Source organism: Desmodus rotundus, chromosome 6 (assembly GCF_022682495.2).
Source record: "Desmodus rotundus isolate HL8 chromosome 6, HLdesRot8A.1, whole genome shotgun sequence".
NCBI lineage: Eukaryota > Metazoa > Chordata > Mammalia > Chiroptera > Phyllostomidae > Desmodus > Desmodus rotundus.
This window is the reverse complement of record NC_071392.1, coordinates 59,463,818-59,488,694: the sequence shown is the minus strand read 5'-3', so window position 1 is coordinate 59,488,694 and position 24,877 is coordinate 59,463,818. Positions and strand designations below refer to the sequence as shown.

The 24,877-nt window shown below is 41.3% G+C and overlaps 1 pseudogene; it reads left to right on the top strand.

Annotated features, from left to right (window-relative positions):
* The first annotated feature begins 446 nt into the window (after nt 1-446).
* LOC139441017 (host cell factor 1-like) overlaps nt 447-24,877 on the top strand; it is a 47,701-nt pseudogene continuing 23,270 nt past the window's right edge.

Genomic DNA, 24,877 nt, shown 5'->3' with positions numbered 1-24,877 from the left:
ATTGGACCACGGGAGCTTGAAAAGTAAGAATTTCTCAAAAAGAAAAAGAAAATAGAGACACTCAGGGGCTAGTTAGAGAACTCTCAGTGGTAGCCGAGGCCCCTGGCGCCCCTCCCCCCTCCGCCCCTGGACTGCGAGCGGGGGGATGGGCAGCACCAGAGTGACTGCGCTCACCTGAGGTCCGGTGGCGCGCGCGCGTGCGCAGATTAGCGAACGGGGCCCATACATGAAACCCCGGAGGGGCACCCACACCTGAAACCTCCGAGATCATTTGGAGCTGAGGCTAGCTGCTCCACCCACAGGCCCAAAACCTCGGAACCAAGTGCCGCGTGATTCAGTCCCAGGGCGGCCCCGCCTGCCCGAGAGACTCAAGCCCAGGGCGGCTGGAACGGCTCCCAAGCATAGAACCTCAGGCTCGGCGGGTTGCGCGCTCACCAAGCGCAGGGATGGCTGGGTGCACGTTTTCCAAACACAAAGCTGCTGGCGAGGGTCCTAACGCCAAGGCGGCTGAACATGCCGCCTGCGCCCTAGCGTCCCAGCCCGGGCGACTCGATTGGTCGGCCGGCTGCGCGCTCAGCGCACAAAATAGCGTCACAACCCAAAGCGGCTGGATTCCCCTGCTGCGAGCGCACGCGTCACAAGCCAAAGCGGCTGGATTGGCTGATCAACAGCCTGATAGATTGCCAGGGACCACACCTACAAAACAGCGAAGAGTGTGACCCAGGAAGGGAGAAAAGTGAAACCAATCCTTCCAACCATCCCCTCCCCCTGCACAGACAGGACACAAGCAGAAATAACCTGACTGGTTTAAAGCCAACAGAAGATTTTTTTTTTATCCTTTTTTTTTCTTTTTTTTTTTCCTTTCCCCCTGAATTCCTTCTTCCCCTCTCTTTATTTCTTTTTTTCATTCCTTCTTCCTCCCATCCTTTACCATTTTTATGTCTTCTTCCTGCCTTCTTTTATCTATTTCTATGTTTTAATTTTTGTTAAAATTCCTTCTTATCTTCCCTCCGATCTTTCTTTATTCCTTCTTCCCTCCTTACTTCCTTTCCTCCTTTCCTATTTCCTTTTTCCCTCCTTCCCATCTTTGTTTTGGGTTTTTTTTGTGGGTTTTTTTTTTCTTTTCTTTTCTTTCTCCCCCCCTTTTCTCTCTTTCCCACAGGTGAGACAACAAAACCTGGAATGCTGAAAAGACTAGAGTTAGACGTGTTAAAAACATAAACGTCAGCTCAAGACCAGTGAGCACAGGAGAGTAAGGAGACAGCACCACCGAATCCCATTGGCATTCTACCATAGAAGTTCATATCATAAATCCAGGGAGTCAGAACAAAGCAATTTAAGAAGCAGAGGCCAACAAGAAGAGCCTCACAAACAATGGGAAGACAAAGACACAATTCCCAAATGAAAGGAAAGGAGGAAGTCTCAGAAAGAATACTAACTGAAAAAGAGGCAAGTCAACTATCAGATACTGAGTTGAAAGCAATGGTCATCAGGAAGCTCACTGAGCTCTCTGAGCTCAAAGAGAACTACCAGAAACTACAAGGAAACTACAATGAACTCACTGCAAACTATATCAACATGAAAAAGGAAATAGAAAATATCAACAAGAGCCAAGAGGAAATGAAGAATACAATTTCTGAATTGAAGAACACAGTAGAAGGAATTAAAAGCAGACTTGACGAAGCAGAGGATCGGATCAGCGAGATGGAGGACAAAGTAGAAAAAAACACACAGAAGGAGCAATAAAAGGAAAAGAGGCTCAGAAAGAATGAAGAGGCAATAAGGGAAATGCAGGACAACATGAAACGTAACAATATCCGTATAATAGGAATACCAGAAGGAGAAGAAGAAGAGCAAGGGATAGAAAACCTGTTTGAAAAAGTAATGATGGAAAATTTCCCTAATCTGAGAAGAGAAAAAGTCACCCAAATCCAGGAATCACAGAGAGTCCCAAACAAGAGGAACCCAAAGAGACCCACTGCAAGACACATCATAATTAAAATGGCAAATTTCCAAGACAAAGAGAGGATCTTAAAGGCAGCAAGGGAGAAAAAGGAAGTAACATACAAGGGAGCCCCGATAAGATTAGCAACTGACTTCTCAATGGAAACGCTCCAAGCCAGAAGAGAATGGCAAAAAATATTCCAAGTACTGAGAACCAGAGGCCTGCAACCAAGACTACTTTACCCAGCAAGGCTCTCGATCAAGATAGAAGACCAAATAAAGAGTTTCCCAGACAAAAGAAGTCTAAAAGAATACAGCTCCACCAAACCAGCTCTGCAAGAGATGCTAAAGGGACTGCTTTAAGGAAAGGAAGGAAAAGAGAAAGACAGAGGAACACAGTTAGGAAATAATGGCAATGAATAACTACCTATCGATAATAACCTTAAACGTAAATGGATTAAATGCTCCAATCAAAAGACATAGAACAGCTGAATGGATAAGAAAACATGACCCACACATATGCTGCCTACAAGAAACCCATCTCAGGACAAAAGATTTACACAGACTGAAAGTGAAGGGCTGGAAACAAATCTTCCAAGTAAACGGACAGGAAAAAAAAGCAGGGGTAGCAATACTCATATCAGACAAAATAGACTTCCAAAGAAGGGCCATAAAGAGAGACCCAGAAGGTCACTTCATAATACTCAAAGGAAGAATCCACCAAGAAGACATAAACATTGTAAATATATATGCACCCAACATAGGAGCACCCAAATACATAAAGAAAATCTTGGAGGATTTCAAGAAAGATATTGACAGCAACACAATTATAGTAGGGGATTTTAACACCCCACTATCAAAAATGGACAGGTCTTCCAAACAAAAGATCAACAAAGATATTGTGTCACTTAACAATACCCTACAGGAAATGGACTTAACTGATATATACAGAGCTTTTCATCCCAAAGAAGCAAAATACACATTCTTTTCAAGTGTCCATGGAACTTTTTCAAAGATAGACCACATGATAGGACACAAAGCAACCCTCAAAAAATTCAAGAAAATTGAAATCATATCAAGCATCTTCTCTGACCACAAGGGTCTGAAACTAGAAACCAACCCCAAGGGTAAAAACCCAAAACACTCAAAAACATGGAGACTGAATAGCATGCTATTAAACAATGAATGGGTCAAGAACGAGATTAGGGAAGAAATTAAAAACTTCCTGGAAACAAATGAAAACGAACTCACAACAACCCAAAACCTATGGGACACAGAGAAGGCAGTCCTGAGAGGGAAGTTCATAGCAATACAGGCCTACCTTAAGAAGTTAGAAACAGTTCAAACAAACAACCTAACCCTATGCCTACAAGAACTGGAGGAACAACAACAAAGACAGCCCAGAGCAAGCAGAAGGAAGGAAATAACCAAGATCAGAGCAGAACTAAATGACATAGAGACTAAAAGCACAATTCTAAGGATCAATGAATCCAGGAGCTGGTTCTTTGAAAACATAAACAAAATCGACAAGCCTTTAAGTAGGCTCATCAAGAAGAAAAGAGAGAGGATCCAAATAAACAGAATTAGAAATGAAAGTGGAGAGATTACAACTGATACCACAGAAATACAAAGGATCATAAGAAATTACTATGAAGACCTGTATGCTAAGAAATTTGAAAACCTAGATGAAATGGACACATTTCTAGAAAAATATAATCTTCCAAATCTGACTGAAGAAGAAGCAGAAAACCTGAACAGACCAATATCAGCAAAGGAAATTGAAGCAGTCATCAAGAAACTCCCATCACACAAAAGCCCTGGACCAGATGGCTTCACAGGAGATTTCTACAAAGCATTTAAGGAAGAACTAACCCCTATCCTTCGCAGACTATTCGAAAAAATCCAAACTGATGGAAGACTCCCAAACTCTTTTTATGAAGCCAACATCATCCTAATCCCAAAACCAGATAAAGACCCAACGAAGAAAGAAAACTTCAGGCCAATATGGCTGATGAACATAGACGCTAAAATTCTCAACAAAATATTAGCAAACCGCATCCAGCAATATATTAAAAAGATCATCCACCATGACCAAGTGGGATTCATCCCAGGGATGCAAGGATGGTACAATATTCGCAAATCAATAAACATAATACATCACATCAACAACAGCAAAGACAAAAATCACATGATCATATCAATAGAGGTGGAAAAAGTGTTCGATAAGATACAGCACCCATTTCTGATAAAAACACTCAGCAAAGTGGGAATAAAGGGAGCAGTCCTCAACATAATTAAGGCCATATATGAGAGACCTACAGCCAACATCACACTCAATGGACAAAAACTTAGAGCTTTCCCACTAAGATCAGGAACAAGACAAGGATGCCTTCTCTCACCACTCCTATTCAACATAGTATTGGAAGTCCTAGCCACAGCAATCAGACAAGAAAAAGCAATAAAAGGCATCCAAATTGGAAAGGAGGAAATGAAACTGTCACTGTTTGCAGACGACATGATAGTGTACATGGAAAACCCTATAGATCCACTCAAAAACTACTCGACCTAATAAATGAATTTGGCAAAATAGCTGGATACAGAGTCAATACCCAGAAATCAAAGGCATTCCTTTACACCAACAATGAAACTGCAGAAACAGAAATCAGGAAAAAAACGCCATTCGATATAGCAACAAGAAAAAAAAGTACCTAGGAATAAACCTAACCAAGGAGGTAAAAGACCTGTACTCAGAAAACTACACAACACTGAAGAAAGAAATTAAGGAAGATACAAACAAATGGAAGCATGTACCATGTTCATGGATTGGAAGAATTAACATCATCAAAATGGCCATACTACCCAAAGCAATTTATAGATTCAATGCAATCCCTATTAGAGTACCCATGACATATTTCACAGATATAGAACAAACATTGCAGAAATTCATATGGAACCATAAACGACCTCGAATAGCAGCAGCAATTTTGAGAAAGAAGAACAAAGCAGGAGGGATTACAATACCTGATATCAAACTGTATTACAAGGCCACTGTAATCAAAACAGCCTGGTACTGGCATAAAAACAGGCACATAGACCAATGGAACAGAATAGAGAGCCCAGAAATAAACTCAAATCTATACAATCAATTAATATTTGACAAAGGAGGCAGGAGCATAAAATGGAGCAAAAACAGTCTCTTCAACAGATGGTGTTGGGAGATCTGGACAGCTACGTGCAAAAAAATGAAACTCGATCACCAACTTACGCCATACACGAAAATAAACTCAAGATGGATAAAAGACTTAAATATAAGCCGTAACACCATAAAAGTCCTTGAGGAAAACATTGGCAGGAAAATCTCAGACATTCCACGCAGCAACATCCTCACAGACACGTCCCCTAAAGCAAGGGACAAAAAGGAAAGAATAAACAAATGGGACCTCATCAAAATTAAAAGCTTCTGCAGGGCTAAAGAAAACAGCACCAAATTACAAAGAGAACCAACAGTATGGGAAAACATATTTGCCAATGATACCTAAGACAAGGGCCTGATCTCCAAAATATATAAAGAACTCACACGACTCCACTCCAGGAAGACAAACAACCCAATTAAAAAATGGGCAAAAGACTTGAACAGACACTTCTCCAAGGAAGACATACAGAGGGCCCAGAGACATATGAAAAGATGCTCAGCATCACTAGCCATCAGAGAGATGCAAATTAAAACCACAATGAGGTATCATCTCACACCAGTCAGAATGGCCAAGATAAACAAATCCACAGACAAATGTTGGAGAGGATGTGGAGAAAAGGGAACCCTCGTGCACTGTTGGTGGGAATGCAGACTGGTGAGGCCACTGTGGAAAACAGTATGGAATTTCCTCAGAAAACTAAAAATGGAACTGCCCTTTGACCCAGTAATTCCGCTGCTGGGATTATACCCTAGGAACACTGAAACACCAATCCAAAAGAATCTGTGCACCCCAATGTTCATAGCAGCACAATTTGCAATAGCCAAGTACTGGAAGCAACCGAAGTGCCCATCAGCAAACGAGTGGATCCAAAAACTATGGTATATTTACACAATGGAATTCTACGCAGCAGAGAGAAAGAAGGAGCTTATACCCTTTGCAACAGCATGGATGAAACTGGAGAGCATTATGCTAAGTGAAATAAGCCAGGAAGTGAGGGACAAATACCATATGATCTCACCTTTAACTGGAACATAAGCAATAGAAGGAAAAAGCAAACAAAATATAACCAGAGTCATTGAAGTTAAGAACAATCTAACAACAGCCAGGGTGGGGGTGGGGGGTGGGGGCGGGGACAGTGGGTAGAGGGGATTACAGGAACTACTATAAAGGACACATGGACAAAACCAAGGGGGAGGGTGGAGAGGTGGGTTCAGCTGGGGTGGGGTGGAGGGACGGGGAGAAAAGGCATACAACTGTAATTGAATAACAATAAAAAAAAAATTAAAAAAAAAAAAAAAAAGAGAACTTTAGGCGCCACACTCATTTCAGGTCTGGACCCTTATCTTTTAAGCTGAGGGTATAAATTAAGCAGGTTTCACAGGGTTGTATGCTTTTTTTCTTAGGCCTGATTCCCCGGGGCTGCACTGCCCTCTGTTATTGCTTCAGGCTTAAGTCAGGCAAGGGAAGTAAGGCAGCCAAGAGATTAGGAGACTTCTTACAGACAGAATGAGGACTCAGGCTATTTCAAAGCTGTGGGGTGAGGGTCATCACCCCATTTTTCTATAGGCCCCCTGAGTCCTTCTCTGTGGCCTTTTTCTGGTGACCATGCCTGTCTTAGGTTGTTCCTCCCATGAGGAATTTTACCCGTCATTGGCTAACTTGTCAAGCTCAGGGCCAAGCAGGGTGAAGTGGACAGAGATGGCACCTCTGCCAGGGAGATAAGCTTTGTCTCCTTAGTGGCTTATGGCCCCAACTCTGACTCATCCTTAACCATAGGGGGTTACAGCTTCTGAAACCAGGCAGGGCGGTTCCCAACAGGTGCTGACAGAACAAAACAACACAACAGCAAAAATAAAACTCAAAAGCAAAAAACAAAATCCCCAACAACAACAGCAAAATCAAGGACAGAAGAGAAAAGAGTATTAAAGATGGAAAGAGAATATTATAAGAAAAATAGAATATGAGATAACCAAATGAAAGAAAAATGATTATGAGGGGATAGAGTGAGGAAAAATAATAAGAGTAAGGGATAGAAGCCTGGAATCACTGCAAAAGATCAAAGGCGGGAAAAATAAAATGTAAAAAAATAAGATAAGAAAAAAGGCAAAATGGAGTAGGGAAGGGGAGGAGTAAAATACAAGATTTGAAAAAAATATAGAAAAAATAAGAAAAAAATGAAGAAAACAAAAAGGTCAAAATATATGTGAAAGAAAAAGTAATGAAAAAGAACAAAGTGAATTTTGTCTCACTAGAATTTAATGCTTGTCTGATAGGTTCTCTCTCTGGATACAACTCTGATGTTGTGTGAAACTGGTATAAGCCAATGTCAGATGCTGTTCATGTTTAGCTCTAGGCAGCTTGTTTGAAGCTACAAGTGATCCACAAATTGTGTCTGTCTTCCTCATGCGTGGCTGCATTTGGGATATGCCTCACTCTTCTGTAAGCCTGGCTTTTTATCAACATAGGGCCCAGAGGTAGGTCAAATATTAACCAAAGGCACTGAAGACACCTCATCTACCTACCTCTTCCCGAGGTCCTCCTGTCAGTCTTAGTCACCATTCAGAACCTACTACTTACCTCCCATCTTACTCAAGGTAAAATCCAAAGTCATTGCATTTACTTCCATGTCTCTACACCCTCTGGCCCTTTCATTATTTCTCATTGCCCTGGCTAACTCTACTTCACGAGTGTCAAATTCCTTTTCACCAGAGGCCACATCAGCCTCACAATTCTCTTCAAAGGGCCAAATGTAATTTTAGGACTATAAATGTAACTACTCCTTAACAGTTAAGTGATAGCTCGGCACTGATGCTGGGTAGAAACAAGGTGCAGACCCAGATAAAATAAGATGGAGGGCCGGATTTGGCCCATGGGCCTTGTGTTTGCCACCTGTGCTCTATTTCATTTATACTGCCTCTATGTTCTTCCTTGAAGACACCGTATACACTCATGCCTCAAAACCTTTGCATTTGTATTTGTGGTTCCTTGTATATGAAATATTTTCCTCTCTATATCTGCATGGCTTACTCTCTTACATTGCTCAGGTCTTTGTTTAAGGACACCTTATTATTAAGTTATTCCAAAAATAAACTATTTAAAAATTTACTCCTGCACTGGCTGGTGTGGCTCAGTGTATTGAGCACCAGCCTGAGAACCAAAGGGTCGCTGGTTCAATTCCCAATCAGGGCACATGCCTGGATTGTGGGCCCAGTCCCCTGTAGGGGGTGCATTAGAGGCAACCACACATTGATGTTTCTCTCCCTCTCTCCCCCTCTATCTAAAAATAAATAAATAAAATGTTTTACAAATTTACTCCATACCATCCTACAGTTCCCTGTCCTTCTTCTCATTACTGTTATTCTTAGTAATTATCACCTTTTATTTATTTGTATGTCTGTCTCGCTTCATTATAATATGAGGTTCAGAATGCACAGATTTTTTTCCTCTTCCTCAATAACATGCCTAACACATAATAGACACTTTATAAAAAAATAGTTGAATAGAGACTTCAGGCCAAGATGGAGTCATAGGTAGACACACTGTGCCTCCTTGCACAACCAAAAGAAGGGCAACAACAAATTTAAAAACAAAAAACAACCAGAACTGACAGAAAATCAAATTGTATGGAAGTCCAACAACCAAGGAGTTAAAGAAGAAACATTCATCCAGACTGGTAGGAGGGGTGGAGATGGGCAGCCGGGCAGAGAGGACTCAAGGCAAGGCAGGGCTGGAGGACTGGGGTGGGCAAGGCAGTGGCTGGCAGACCTGGTGAGGCAGCAGATTGCAGACGGGGCGATCCCACATTCATGGGCAGATAGACCGGGAGGAACAACTAGGGAGCCAGACAGACTTCACAACCCAGGGTCCCAGTGTGGGGAAATAAAACCTCAAACCTCTTATTGAAAACACCTGTGGGGGTTGAGGCAGTAGCAGGAGAAACTCCCAGCCTCACAGGAGAGTTCACTGGAAAGACCAACAGGGTCCTAGAATGTACACAGGCCCACAAACCCAGGAATCAGCACCAGAAGGGCCCAATTTGATTGTGGTTAGTGGGGGAAGTGACTGAAAACTGGCAGAGAGCATAACAAGAGGCATTGTTCCCTCTCAGACCCACCCCCCATATACAGCAAGACAACACAGCTACATGGTTGCTTCACCCTGGTGAGTACCTAAGGCTCCACCCCATACTATGTAATAAGCAGGCACAGACTAAGAATTGGCCCAAATGAAAGGACATATAAAGCTACAGAAAAAAATACAACTAAGCAACGAAAAGATAGGCAACCTATCAGATGCACAGTTCAAAACAGTGGTAATCAGGATACTCACAGAAATGGATGAATACGGTCACAAATTAGATGAAAAAATGAAGGCTATGCTAAGTGAAATAAAGGAAAATGTACAGGGAACCAAAGGTAATGGAAAGGAAACTGGGACTCAAATCAACAGTTTGGACCAGAAGGAAGAAATAAGCATTCAACCAGAACAGAATGCAGAAACAAGAATTCAAAAAAATGAGGAGAGGCTTAGGAACCTCTAGGACATCTTGAAACATTCCAACATCTGAATTATAGGGGTGCCAGAAGGAGAAGAGGAAGAACAAAAAATTGAAAACTTATTTGAACAAATAATGAAGGAGAACTTCCCCAGTTTGGCAAATGAAATAGACTTCCAGGAAGTCCAGGAAGCTCAGAGAGTCCCAAAGAAGCTGGACCCAAGGAAGAACACACCAAGGCACATCATAATTACATTACCCAATATTAAAAATGAGGAGAGAATCTTAGAAGCAGCAAGAGAAAAGGAGACAGTTACCTACAAAGGAGTTCCCATAAGACTGTCAGCTGATTTCTCCAAAGAGACCTTACAGGCAAGAAGGGGCTGGCAAGAAGTATTCCAAGTCATGAAAGGCAAGGACCTACATCCAAGATTATTCTATCCAGCAAAGCTATCATTTAGAATGAAAGGGCAGATAAAGAGCTTCTCAGATAAGGTCAAGTTAAAGGAGTTCATCATCACCAAGCCCTTATTATATGAAATGTTAAAGGAAATTACCTAAGAAAAAGAAGATAAAAACTATGAACAGTAAAATGACAGCAAACTCACAGTTATTAACAACCACACCTAAAACAAAAACAAAACAAAAACAAACTAAGCAAACTAGAATAGGATCGGTGACACAGATCTCGGCCCGCAAGATCTGCTGTTGAGGTTTCAGTATTCAAACACACATACACACAGACTATAGACATCAGGTGGAGGAAAAGGGGCTACGTGGCCACTCTCCAAGTTAGAGAGAGACCCCTTCACCCCCGCCTGGACAGGCTTTATTGTTTTTCTAGGCCTCCTACATCAAAGATGGTCCTCATTTATTATTCATACGTTTGTTTGGGGTGGTTATCTTTGCAGACACAGGAGAGGAAGTCACTGAATACATCAAAGGGGGATATTTGCAATGTAAAAGGAGAAATGGTCGAAAAGGCTTTGTCCCACACCTGGAGGGTCTAGCCCAGATTCTGGGAAGATAAAGATACTCAGTAAACATTTGCTTCCTCAATTCAGGGTGAGGGAGTTTTTTAGCAAGAGCAAGTCTCATAGCAGTCCAGGTACAATGCAGGCCTGATTTCCCACTGGAGAACCTATCCATGGACGTGGGTCCTGCCCGCCAACTTCGCTCCCCACTGGTTTTCCAAGTGGGGGCTGAGCCACATTTCCCATGCTTGGAACAGTTCCCCACAGATCGGAATCACAGAAATGGCTATCACATGGAGGATTATCAGTGGGGGAGTGGGAAGGGGAGACAGGGGGAAAAGGTACAGAGGATAAGTAGCATAAATGGTAGGGAGAAAATAGACAGGGGGAGGTTAAGAATAGTATAGGAAAGGTAGAAGCCAAAGAACTTATTATATGTATGAATAAGTATTTCATAAGTATGTATGAATATGTATTTCATAGACATGAAATAAAGGGGGGGAATGTGGGTGGGAAGGGGTGTGCAGGACAGAGGGGAATAAGGGGGGGAAATGGGACAACTGTAATAGCATAATCAATAAATTATAATAAATAAATATAGTTGAATAAACTTATTGAAGGCTTTAAGAGATAGTCACACATTTATTTTATTCTCCCATATCTCATCTTTTCCTTTGAAAAAGATTTATTTATTCGGAGGAACCAAGATGGCGGTGTAGGTAGACACACTGCGCCTCCTCGCACAACCAGAACTGACAGAGAATCGAACAGCAAGGGGGACCGACACCAAGGAAATAGAAAATAAACATTCATCCAGACTGGTAGGAGGGGCAGAGACGGGCACCAGGGTGGAGAGGACTCACGTGGCTGTGGTGGGACTGAGACTGGCGGAGTGTGGGACAAATGGCGTAGGCAGTCCGAGCACTAGCCGACCCTGGGGCCCCACATTTGCATAGATAAACCCAGAGGGCCGGACTCAGAGTGGCGAAGAGTGGGGCAGGCAGAGTGGCGGGTAGCACCCTGCGGCACCACATTCACCCACAGATAAACCGGACGAAGGGCGGGCAGCGAAGCAGACTGCGCAACCCAGGGCTCCAGCTCGGGGAAATAAAGCCTCAAAGCTCTGATTGAAAGCGCCCCTGGGGGTTGGGGCGGCAGCAGGAGAGATTCCCAGCCTCACAGGAGAGGTTGTTGGAGAGACCCACAGGGGCCTAGAGTGTGCACAGGCCCACTTACTCGGGAACCAGCCCCAGAGTGGCCCAGTTTGATTGTGGGTATCAGAGTGAAAGATTGAAATCCGGAGGAGGAGAGTGAGGCGGGCACCATTGCTCCCACTCGGCCCCTCCCCCACGTAGAGCGTCACAGCATAGAGACCAGCATTACCCCGCCCCAGGGAACACCTAAGGCTCCGCCCCTTAAAGTAACAGATGCACCAAGACAAACAAACAAACAAACAAAATGGCCCAAATGACAGAACACTTCAAAGCTCCAGAAAAAATACAACTAAGCGAGGAAGAGATAGCTAACCTATCGGATGCACAGTTCAAAGCACTGGTTATCAAGATGCTCACAGAATTGGTTGAATCTGTTCGAAAAACAGATGAAAAAATGAAGCCTATGCTAAGAGAAACAAAGGAAAATGTACAGGGAACCAATAGTGATGAGAAGGAAACTGGGACTCAAATCAATGGTATGGACCAGAAGGAAGAAACAAACATCCAACCAGAAAAGAATGAAGAAACAAGAACTTGGAAAAATGAGGAGAGGCTTAGGAACCTCCAGGACACCTTGAAACATTCCAACATCCGAATTATAGGGGTGCCAGAAGGAGAAGAGGAAGAACAAAAAATTGAAAACTTATTTGAACAAATAATGAAGGAGAACTTCCCCAGTCTGGCAAAGGAAATAGACTTCCGGGAAGTGCAGGAAGCTCAGAGAGTCCCAAAGAAGCTGGACCCAAGGAGGAACACACCAAGGCACATCATAATTACATTACCCAAGATTAAACGCAAGGACCTACATCCAAGATTACTGGATCCAGCAAAGCTATCATTTAGAATGGAAGGGAAGATAAAGTGCTTCTCAGATAAGGTCAAGTTAAAGAAGTTCATCCTCACCAAGCCCTTATTATATGAAATGTTAAAGGGAGTTACCTAAGAAAAAGAAGATCAAAAATAGGAACAGTAAAAATGACAGCAAACTCACAGTTATTAACGACCACACCTAAAACAAAAACTAGAGCAAACTAGGCAAACAACTAGAACATGAGGGTTGTCAATAAGGGAGTGGGAGGGGGAGAGGGGGGTAAAGGTACAGAGAATAAGTAGCATAGATGATAGGTGGAAAATAGACAGGGGGAGGGTAAAAATAGTGTAGGAAATGTAGAAGCCAAAGAACTTATAAGTATGACCCATGGACATGAACTATGGGGCGGGGGAATGTGGGAGGGAGGGGGGTGGGCAGGATGGAGTGGAGTGGGGGGGGAAATGGAAAAACTGTAATAGCATAATCAATAAATATATTTTTAAAAAAAGATTTTTTTATTCTTGAATTAGCCTCAGATGCTAACACATAAAAACATTCAAGTACTTTTTGGATACCAGTCTATATGCTGCTCTATATCTAAGGGTATTGGCCAAGTATACACTAGATAGGTCTTTGGCTCCAAATCTCTACTTTGGCACTGTGCAGACAGTGTTCACATAGCAAATCTAAGACTTTTATTCTTATAAAAACCTGCTTGCAAGGTTGATGATCCTGATCCTCAACAGAAAGCTGGAAATATGTTTTAAGAGAATTCTCATCACCCTAAGTGATAGAGTGGTTCGCCCTGCTTGAACTGATTCTATAAAAAATATAATTTATTCTAAATATCTGTTTTCCATCTGGCATCTAGAATGCCAGGAAAAATCTACCTAATTGACTAATATTTAATAAGAACCTAAGAATCTGAGTTTCTAATGAGCTTCCCTGCAGGGAATGTTTCATATGTGTCTTCATAACTCTTTCCTGTGACAATTAAGCACATTCTCTGTTACTCCGCTGGGAGAGGACTCTTGGAATCCTTTGCTTAGGTCTCTCCAAACTTCCTCTCATGCACCTTTTCCTTCAGCTAATTTTACTTTCTATTCTTATACTGTAAAAAAATATCAGTGGGTAAACTATATGCTGAGTCCTGTGAGTTCTCCTAGCAAATCATTCAATCTTGGGTCAGAGGGGTCTTCGGACCCCCTAATCTGATCACTGTTTAAATGCTTACAGTATGAGCTAGACCTTAAACAAGCTTGTGGGCTTTATTTATTTTGCCCCACTGCTTTAAGACCTAGGGTTTTTTCAAACTTAATCAGCCTAAATTACTCTCCAGGTCTCCTTTCACAGAGGCATCACATTACCAGGAAGCACTTTCAAGCACAGTTACATGATAGAAATGGTGAAGACCCTGTGGAAGAGAAGAATCCACAGAGCCAAGAGCATGCAGGCTCCAGTGCTAGCTCCATAGTAATTCCTAAGCTTTTTAAAGTGAACGTATGGGGGGTTATTGACACAGAGTGTACCTCTTTTCTCTTGAGATGTAGAGTAAGGCATGTCTTATTAAGGTTTCAGTACTGGTTTTTAGAACTGCTGTTAATACTATTTTTTGGATCAAAATATTCACTCTATAGTCTAATTGTTACTGAGGAGATCTGTGTTAGGGATCTCTCCCTCTTCAGTCCTTGTCTCACTCAGGAAAGTTGAACTCAAGCAAGAGACAAAATGTATAATGGAAATGAGGTAGCATGTTTATTTATGAAATACATTTGAGCATGAAACTGGAAGTGGGCACCCAGCCTGTGTGAATGCCTCAACCATTGGGGATTTAGGTATTTTATGCTTGCAGCCAGCTTCCAGCCTCCCCTTCCTCCTCTTTTCTCTGGGCTTTGGGGTTTAACGTACAGCTTCAAAGACTTCCTTTTCCAAATAGTGGAAAAAATAAAGGTTCCTCTCCTGTCTGCATGTGGTCTTTCTTGAGACCTTTGGAACATCTGGCAATCTGTCTAACCAGGCTTAGAAATGCTGACTAATGGGTAAGAGAGAACATAATGATATGACCAGTTTCAGGAATGCCAAAGTAATGGATGAGACACGAGGTAATGATCTGATTGGGTTTGGGGCTGCTGAGTTAATGGGTGAGGCATGTCTTCCTCCTCCTTCTTGCTTTGGTTTGCAATTTCTCCTGCCAATCATTCCCCCATCAAGTGACACCGTCCAAATGCTTTTGGGATGCTGAAGGTTGAAGGTCAGTTTTTCATGTCTACTGTATTCTGATTAGGGTCATAGAGTAGGTTCTGGGACAGTGTCCCTTGTTCTTCCTCTGGGCAGGTAAAGGTTAGGGTTTTGCATGGACTATGTCAGCAGCCAGATCTAAGGGGTTAAGAGATATGCTTAAATATTCTGATGAAATGGACATTTGCAGGCTAATTGATGCTAGCTTAGATATCCCAGAACAGACAAGGATATTAAAAATACAAGGTCCAAAAAGGAGTAAGATAAGTAAGAAAGCCAGAGGATTTAGGAGAGGCAGTATCCAAAATTTCCATCACCAGAAGCTGCACCAGGAATTCCCCCCTTGCTCAGCGTGGCTTGGGGCTACTTGGCCTTGTCTAAAAATCATGAATGTGATTCTGAATTTGTCCTGTTTGGTTGACCCCAAAACAGCATACTCCCTGGAGCATAATGCAGATGCCTCCTTGGGCAGCAGCTAGCACATCTAGTCCCTGCCAGTTTTGAAGAACTACAGCTGCTAAGAAATTAATTTGAGTCTGGATGGTAAAAAGGGAAGCCATGATTAGGTGTTGGGTTGGGCCATTTCTAAAGAGAGATTGGCATAAATATTTACATAAATGGTTCCAGTAGTTTCAGGGACAACTTCTGCCACTCCTGCAAGTGAGCTGATTCCTATTAAAATGGGAGTTAGGGGCCCTTCTATCTTAGAGGGCCTGTGAGTGGTACTCAAGAGGATGGGTATAGGAGCCATAGCATCTGCAACAGATATTGTGGGTAAAAGTTACCCTAGGGTACAAAGTCTTGTCCAATTGGGAGGCAGGAATTAATATGCAGATCCTCCAGACATAATACAATCCCCTTTGAGGGGGAAGGCATCCTGACAAGTAACAGAGGTGAGAGCTGGTATGATTATTTTCATAGTTATCTTTTCAGAAATATGCATTGGCAAAGGGTGCTTCTGTATGGGGGCTAAAGCAAGGGGTGTTATTGTGGGAAGTGTTGGTTTTATCCTCCAAAAACATAATGCATTTGGTGGGGGTCAATAAAAGCATTTCCTTGACAGACATTATTAATGAGGAAGCAGTTGTTTTTTCCTCTAGTTTTACAGTAGGAATTGGCCATTAAAGCCAGGTGGGACCAATATAGGACTCTTCCTAGGTAGAATCCTCCAGAGTAGGAATGCCTCTGAGAAACATTTTGTGGAGGTGGAGGTGTGAGGTGAGTGATGTATGGGGGAGGGTCAAGTAAGTGGCTGATCAGTCACTGAAATACATTTGAACAGTAAATTTGAAAGATGTGTTACTTAGAGACTCTACAAGATACCCTTGATCAAATCTAGAGTATTAAAGGCAGAGAGGGGCTTGAATTCTGAGTTTGACCCTGCTATAAATAGGTCATATAAAAGGGTGAGTAAGGTCCTCTTTGTTAGTGGATACAAACAAGTCTTGGTGTCCAGAGAAGTTGGGCCTTGAGTTGTAATGAAACTGGCCATCCCTACCCCAGTTGGTCTAGATACTTCAGACATATTCAACAGGAGTGGTTGTAGGCAGTATTAGCCAGTAGGTTAACTGCTGTCTGTAGAAGCATAATAAAGGGAGAGGTATCAATTATCAGCGTGGGTTTAAGGTAGAATAAGAACAGAGCCCAGGGTATGATCTTGATCAAGAGTCAAGGTTTACAAAGGAAGTGATTCCATTCAGAAGGAAGTAAGGAAGACCTCATGCAAAATATAGTGTTATAAAGAAAATCCCAAAGGCAGTAACCAACCAAAACAACGGCGATTTTAAGGCTTCATTATCAATCATTACTTATCTTATTTCCTGAACAGCAGCTTTAAGTCTTCAACAGGTTCATGAGTGCAGCTGTCCCTTTTTTCCTCCACCTCTTGGTCTGTTGAATGATAAGGTTTTACCCTGGAATGATGAAACCAAGAAGTTATCCCAGGCACTTTGCCATGGGAGTTGAAAGAATGACTGTATATAGTCCCTTCCAATTTGGGGCTAGCCACACTTCCAGGGGGTTCCTCCTTCCAGGTCTTAATTAAAACATGGGATCCCAGCTCATATAATTGAGCCAATGCAGTTGGACACAGTGTCTTTATCCCTAAGTCTTGAAATGTCTGTTGGAATTTGGCTGGGAGGATGACAAACTGAAGGGTCTTATCTAGTTCTTCACCTAACAATATCCATAATTATGAAGGGTGAAGCCTATGTTTCTAGAAGTTTTAAACTGTGTTTGACACTCAAGGGAATGCTAATTGCCTACTTTTAGCTGTCTAATGCAAAGTTGGAGTTTCATTCTGCTAAAAGGCCGAGGATTTTCATTTTGCCTTATATTTTTCCTCTACCTAATCTCTCCAGAATTTGGAAATGCTTAATGAGTGAGACATGGCAATATATTTCTTTGCATAAACTCAGTAAGACCAGTTTCCAGTTGTGGTTTTATTAACCAAGACTTTGACTAGAATGTCATGTCTGATACAGACATGCCTAGACTCTGGATGTCACCAGAAAGCCTTGAGGAATTGATATTGACTTCTTAAGCTAATAGGGAGCCCACTGCAGAAATGGCCTGGTACCTGGCTTGGTCACATAGTTTGTGGTAAGGAACAAAGGTTGCGTTTCTTAGAGATGGCAAGAAAGGAACTTCAAGACATTATGCGGGGACCTCAAGAACTTGAGGAATTTAGCCAAACATATAGGTATTGAAGGCAAAGACTTATGGCAACTTATGTGGCTTGGCTTCTGTGCCCTGAGAGGCTCCTAAAGCTCAACTGAGGATTCCTTATAGAGTGCAGCAAAGGAAATTTAAAAATATATCTGATTAATGGCTATCTTGTATTTATGCAAATAATCAGGCCAAATTAAGGCTGGATTTAATGCAGTCTCTTTGATAAAAATAAGAGTAATTTTAGGAAATGATATTGTGTTTCAATGGAAATCACAATGCCCAGAAGTGGATACTGGACTCTAGTGCAGTTAACTCTCTTCAAAGTTTTGTTTTCACTTGTAAGCTGGACTGGTTTTTGAATTATTCCAGCTGTCTTCAACCCTCCAGGCTAATGTTTTGTTTTTCCTCCCACTTTTGGACTAGGAATTATCATGAAAGATGTTAAATGGCAAAGAGAACCTATCAAATTGTCACTGCTTAATTTCATTCCAAATAAAAGTCTTGCATTTGGAAGTCTTCTCAACTAAAGGTCTTACAAACTCAGAAACTTGTTTATGACTTCCTATGTTCATTAACCTTTGTGTTCCTCCTTCTATTTTCTTAGGTGTATGCATATAACCTTACTTACCTGTTTGCTTGTTTACACAGTATAGGCCTCACTATAGAAGCCCATCTTATTCACTGTCTCTTGAAATGAGACTCAACAGTTTGACTGGATTTACTTGTTGTCAAGACTAGATGGTTGAGTAGGTGAAGTATGGGGTGGTCTATTGGCTTGCTTAGAATGGCTTTCCATTTCCTGTTTAAATGGTTCCATGAGAAAAAAAAAAAAAAACAAAATTTGAGGGGGAAAGGATCTTATAATGTTCTCCTCAGCCTAATTTGAGTTAAGTATGTTATTCAAGAGGGTTTCACATAGGTGTGACACACCTTCGTCCAGGAAAGCCACTCCTCCAACCTAATATGGGGCACTATAAAGTTAGCCCTCCTTTGATTACTTAGTTTTTACCTTCCACCAAGCCTTCAGTTGCTATAATTCTCCTCATTTTCGGACTAAGTCTTTTAACCTTGTCAAATTTGCCACTTCTAGAATACGATGGTAACACCGTATCCAACACTGCCATCCTCTAAACATTGTGCATGCCACCTCCTTGGGACAGTGGATTAAATGGATTTTGCAAAATCCGTCCTCCATGCATGAAAATGCCCTTTCCCTTTTATTCCTTTCTTCCTTTGGCAGATGGGAAAAAACCTATGGGTCTTGGGATAGACAAAACTACATTTCTTGACAGCAGGAACCTACTGCTGAAGATGAGACCATCATCCATTTCCCCATGTAAGATTACAAGGTTCAAGATCTTCAAGGGGAAAATGTTATCATAGACAGTTAGCTAATTATTAATAAGGAATGAAGTAAAGGGAATTGGATATTGTTGAGCATAATCAACCAGAGAGCGTAACTTTCTGGTTTGCTTCACCAGAAAGTTACAGCTTCACACACTCCTGGAAATCACAGCATTGTCCCATGAAGAATTAATGCCCCTCCCTTTCCCGCTCCAGTATCAGATTGTTGAGAGGAACAGGAGGAGGTAAGCACATGTGCAATAGAAGTTAAAATGGCATGGAGGGAAATGCCTGGCCATAGATGCCTGTCAATCTAACCTGGGAGAGGAATCAATTGGCTAGGGAGTGGACCCATCAGAAGTCTGAGAAAGCTTGAAAAGAAGATTGGTTATTTTGAAAAAGCTCCTGGTCCTTCCCAAAGTTGAAATAATATAAACTCAGGGAACAAAGAAGACTTTTCTCTCAGTGATCCATGTTTGTCCCATACAGTCACATGTTCTCTCTTTGTAACCATGTGGCCTTAGCAGCTGTGAGGCTGATGACCACATGGACTCTAAACATAGGCTCTAGTCAGGAACCTGGATAGCACAGCACAGCAATGGTATATTCCAGGCTATAAGCTAAGCACGAAATGCTAAGAAATACTAGACTAGACTAAGCTTTAATATAGTACAGAAACTCTGGACACTGGCCTTTGTTTTGGCCTTACTGAAAACACCATTGTACTTTCTCCATGGTGGAACAGACAGAAATGGAACACAGAAGTAGCCTGCCACCCAAATAAATCTTGCCATATCACAATCTCTTGCACATGGGTCTGTGAAATGCTTTTCTATTGATCCCATGAAAGAACCCCACTTCCACTGGAAACATGTTCTCCACCCCAAGTCAAGTCATTTTCCATCACCATTTATCCTCACTTTACTCTCTCCTACCTCTCCCCACCCACCTTTCCCTCTGGTAATAGTTCCTGTGGGTTTTCACAGCATGGTTTTGTAAATGTTAGAACAGATGTTTGAGAGTAATAGGAAATCTAAAAATAACAACAAATACAAACTGCAACAATAAACTGACTTAAATAATGAGAAAATATATTGGTTCACATAAGTAAAAGTCCAAATATTGTCAAGGTTCAAGGTAAACTAAATACAAATGATTCTACTCTGTTGTTTTACAGTGTTTATATATTCAACCACCTCCCTGTCTCAACTTCATCCTCAGGTGGTAGCAAGATTGTGGTATTCATTGGAAATCTTACATTTCCAAAAGAAGAGGCAGGGGAGCACTGCCACAGCTGAATCAGAAGCACCAGGAAAAAAGCATTTGGATGCCTCATCATTGTAATAACCATGTTTCTCTTACTTTGACATCTTGAGCATTGCTGCCTCTAGAAAAAGCTAGCCAGTTCCTGGAGATAAAAAATGACTAACCTGCAAGAGTGCTTTACATATGCAAATCAAACAGTCTAGAACCCATACCCCCAACCACTTCATATATTCAGCTGTCACACTCAGTGCCATTATTACCCTGCCCTTATCATCCCAGGGAAAAGTACTAGACAACTAAGGACAGCCCCTATGCCCCAGTGCTCAATAAAATTATTCAAAGTAGCCAATCTCTAAACTCAGTTACCCTGCCCTGCCTCCTTCTTCCCCAGGAAACTACAATAAAGACTTGAGCTCACATTTTTTTCCACTCCTTTGACTTACTAACCATGGTACTTTCCCATTTGTGCCCTAAGACACTATGTGCCCCCTCCTCTTGGTATCTATAGAATAACAAACTAATGCTTCAATGGCAAGCATCTGATCTATGTGCTTGCCACACATGAATAACGATTAAATATACATTTTGAAACAGTCATTCTTCCTGCTTTAGTTGCTCAAATTAGACAACATATCTATTTCTGAACCAATCACTGGCAAAGAACATAAATACTTTTAAACATTAGTTTTCCCAAACTGTATGAATGGGTACTCTTGTATGCCACAGTAAACTTACAAGGGTGCTACGATGTATTTTAGATTTTTGAAAGAAATAGAGTTATACTCAGCACCTGCAGGATTCCACACAATTAGCCCACCACTTCAAAAACAGATCCCACTACATTCCTTTCAAGAATGCTATACCTATGAATAGTTGCTTTTTCAGCAGCTACTGTTATAAAAAGTGTTAATTGAAATCAATATGGATGGGGCCATGAAGGTGACGATGATTCCAGGTTTCATAAGTTGTGTTTAGAGCAGTTCGGTATTTATTTGTGCCTAGAGAAATAAATAAAAAAAATATTTAGAAATTAGGGGATCCAAGAAATCTGGGGATCTCTGCCTTTGATAATTAGACTCAGATCTGATTGGGGCAAAGTCAAGCTCTCCTCAGGAGCATATACTTCATGTAGCATATCTGAAGAGAACTGTGTTTCTGTTATGAAGGAGGAAGAAGGAATTATCTCTCTGTAGTGTCACTATTATTTTTCTTCAAATTATCAGGTCTATTTCTTCTAAGTTTTTATATAAAAAAATACTTTATCCTCATCTTTTAGATTGTCTTAAACCAATCTGAAAACATTTCCCTGTATCAAATTATATTCATAATACTTTATTATATACCAATTATGTCCAGAAACTTTATATTACCTCTAGTGCCAACAATAATACCAAAAAAGGAAATATTACTATCACTGTTGGGAACCACCCTGCCTGGTTGCAGAAGCTATAACCCCACGACAGGCTAAAAGGCCCCGCAGCTAGGGGACCTTGGGACCATAAGCCACTAAGGAGACAGAACTTATCCTCCCAACAGGGGCATAGCTTCTGCCCCCTTTACTTCACCCTGCTTGGCCTCTAGAGGATGGCTGGATAGTCAATAATGGGTAAGATTCCTCATGGAAGGAACAACCTAAGATAGGAACAGCCATGAAGGGGCCATCAGGGAAGGACTTAGGGGATTATGGAGGAGGGACAAAAGATCCTCACCCCTCGGTTTTGTCATAGTCTGAGTCCTCATTCTATCTGTAAGAAGTCTCCTAATCTCTTGGCTGCCTTGCTTCCTTCACTTGATTCAGGCCTGAAACAATGCTAAAGGCAGGTGCAGCCATGTGCTGGAATGGGCAGTTCTCAGCAGGGGGTGGGGAGGATCAGGCCTAAGAAAGAATGCATAAAATCCTGTGAAACCTGCTTTGCTAAGAATGCCCTCAATTTAAATATTAAGGGTCCAAGCATAAAATGAGTTTGTTTCCCAAAATTTTATGGCCCTTTAGTATCACTCTATGTATCTGACCCTGACTCAGAATAAGCCCTTATAGTTCTTTGAATGTTATCTATTCCTTGATCATTACTGCCTGACAATGATTGATGAGCTTTACATATATGCCCTGTATTCCTATGCAAACTAAAGCCAATAAGAGCCTATTGAGAAAGAATCTTGAGGCCCTTCTCCTCTGGGAGACTGGTCAGCCTTTTCTCCCCAAGCAGGTTATGTCTTGGTAGATTTATTCTGATCCCCAGCTGGGAGGGCTCTGCGGAATGGAGCTCTCTCACATATCACCACTTGATAGACAAAATTATACTCATTTTGCTGCAACAAGTCTGATTCCAAACATGTATATATGTTGGGGCAAGTCTGTCTGGTTCCATATATAACTTTATGCCTTTCCATATTAATTTCTACATTTCTGAACTATTAATTTACTTTTTTGCTTCATGCTTTACCAGTCCCTCTGTCAAATACCCTACTCTCTTAACCTAAGTAATACCAAAGTTTTCTCATTGATTCTCCCTCTAAGCCTGTTTTATTTAAAATACTTACTCTACCAATTTTTGTTACATTATTTTTCATTGTTTTTTGAAATATAGTTGTCTCCGTTTTCCCCCACCATTACCCTCCTGCCCTACCCATCCCCACCTCCCACCATACATCTTACCCCCCTTTGGCTTTGTCAATGTGTCCTTTATATATGTTCCTTGAAGGCCCTTACCCTATTATCCCCCATTATCCATCTCCCCCACCCCTCTGGTTACTGTAACTTTCTTCTTATTTTCAATATCTCTGGTTATATTTTGCTTGCTTGAATGTTTAGTTAAGTTCCACTAATAGGGGAGATCATATGGTACTTATCTCTCACCACCTGGCTTATTTCATTTAGCATAAGTATCTCCAGATCCATCCATGCTGTCACAAATGGGGGGAGCTCCCACTTTCTAATGCATAGTATTCCATTGTGTAAATGTACCAGTTTTTTGATCCACTCATTTACTGATGGGCGCTTAAGTTGCTCCCAGCATTTGGCTGTTGTAAATTGTGCTTGTGCTGCTATGAACATTACAGTGCCTAAGTTCCTTTGAATTGGCGTTTCAGGATTCTTAGGGTATAATCCCAGCAGTGGAATTGCTAGATCAAAAGGCACTTCCATTATTACTTTTATAAGGAAATTCCATACAGGTTTCCACAGTGGCTGCACCAGTCTGCATTACCACCAACAGTGTACTAGGGTTTTTCTTTCTCCACAACCTTGCCAGCACTTGTTTGTTGATTTGTTTATGATGGCCATTCTGACCACTGTGAAGCCGTATCTCATTGTGACTTTCATTTGCATCTCTCTGATCTTTAGTGATGCTCAGTGTCCTTTCATATGTCTCTGGGCCCTCTATATATCCTTCTTAGAGAAGTGTCTGTTCAGGTCCTTTGCCCATTTTTTGATCGGCTTGTTTGTCTTCCTGGAGTGGAGTCGTGTGTTCTTTATATATTTTGGAGATCAAACCGTTGTCTGAGTTATCATTTGCAAATATATTTTCCCATATGTGTGATTCCCTTATCATTTTGCTATTATTTTCTTTGGCTATGCAGAAGCTTTTGATTTTGATGAAGTACAATTTATTCATTTTTTCCTTTATGTCCCTGTCTCTAGGGGACATATCAGTGAAAACATTGCTGTAAGGAATATCTTGAGATTTTCCTGCCTATATTCTCCTCTAGGACTTCTATGGTGTCACAAATTATATTTAATCTCATATCATGAGATTATTTTTGTATATGATCTAAATTGGTGGTCAAGTTTCATTTTATTGCATGTAGCTGTCCAGGTCTCCCAACACCATTTGTTAAAGAGGCTATTTTTACTCCACTTTATGTGTCTGCCCCTTTGTCAAATACTAATTGACCATAGAGACATGGATTTATTTCTGGGTTCTCTATTCCATGCCATTGATCTATGTGTCTGTCTTATGACAGTACCACGCTGCTTTGATTATGGTGGCCTTGTGATATAGTTTGATGTCAGGTACTGTGACCCCTCCAACTTTGTTCTTCTTTCTCAAAATTGCTGCAGCTCTTCAGGGCAATCTATGATTCCATATAAACTTTTTAAATGTTTGTTCTGTATCTGTGAAATATGTCCCTGGTATTTCAACAGGGATTGTGTTGAATCTATAAACTGCTTTGGGTAGCATGGACACTTTCATGATGTTAATTCTTCCAATCATCATGGTATATGCTTCCATTTATTTTTGTATTCCTTAATTTCTTTTTTCAGTGTTGTGTCATTTTCCAAGTACAGGTATTTTGCCTCCTTGGTCAGGTGTATTCCTAGGTACTTTATTTAACTTGTTCTTATAGCAATAGTATTTTTAACCTGATTTCTGTTTCCCATTATTTTGTTGTTGGTGTACAAAAAAAGTCTTCTCTTTCTGAACACCATGTATCCTCCTCTTTTGCCAAAGTCACTTATTAGGCCGATTAGTTTTTGGTGGCATCTTACATATTTTTTTTGTTTAATGTACACTACCATGTCTTCTTCAAACAGTGAGTTTTAGCTCCTCCTTTCCAATTTGTATGGCTTTTATTTCTTTTTCTTCTCTGATAACTGTGGTTAGGACTTCCAATGCAATGTCGTATAGAAGTGGTGAAAGTGGACATCCTTGTCTTATTCCTGTCTTAGTGCCAAACCTTTCAGTTTTTGCCAATTGACTATGATGCTGGCTGTAGGTTTCTCGTAT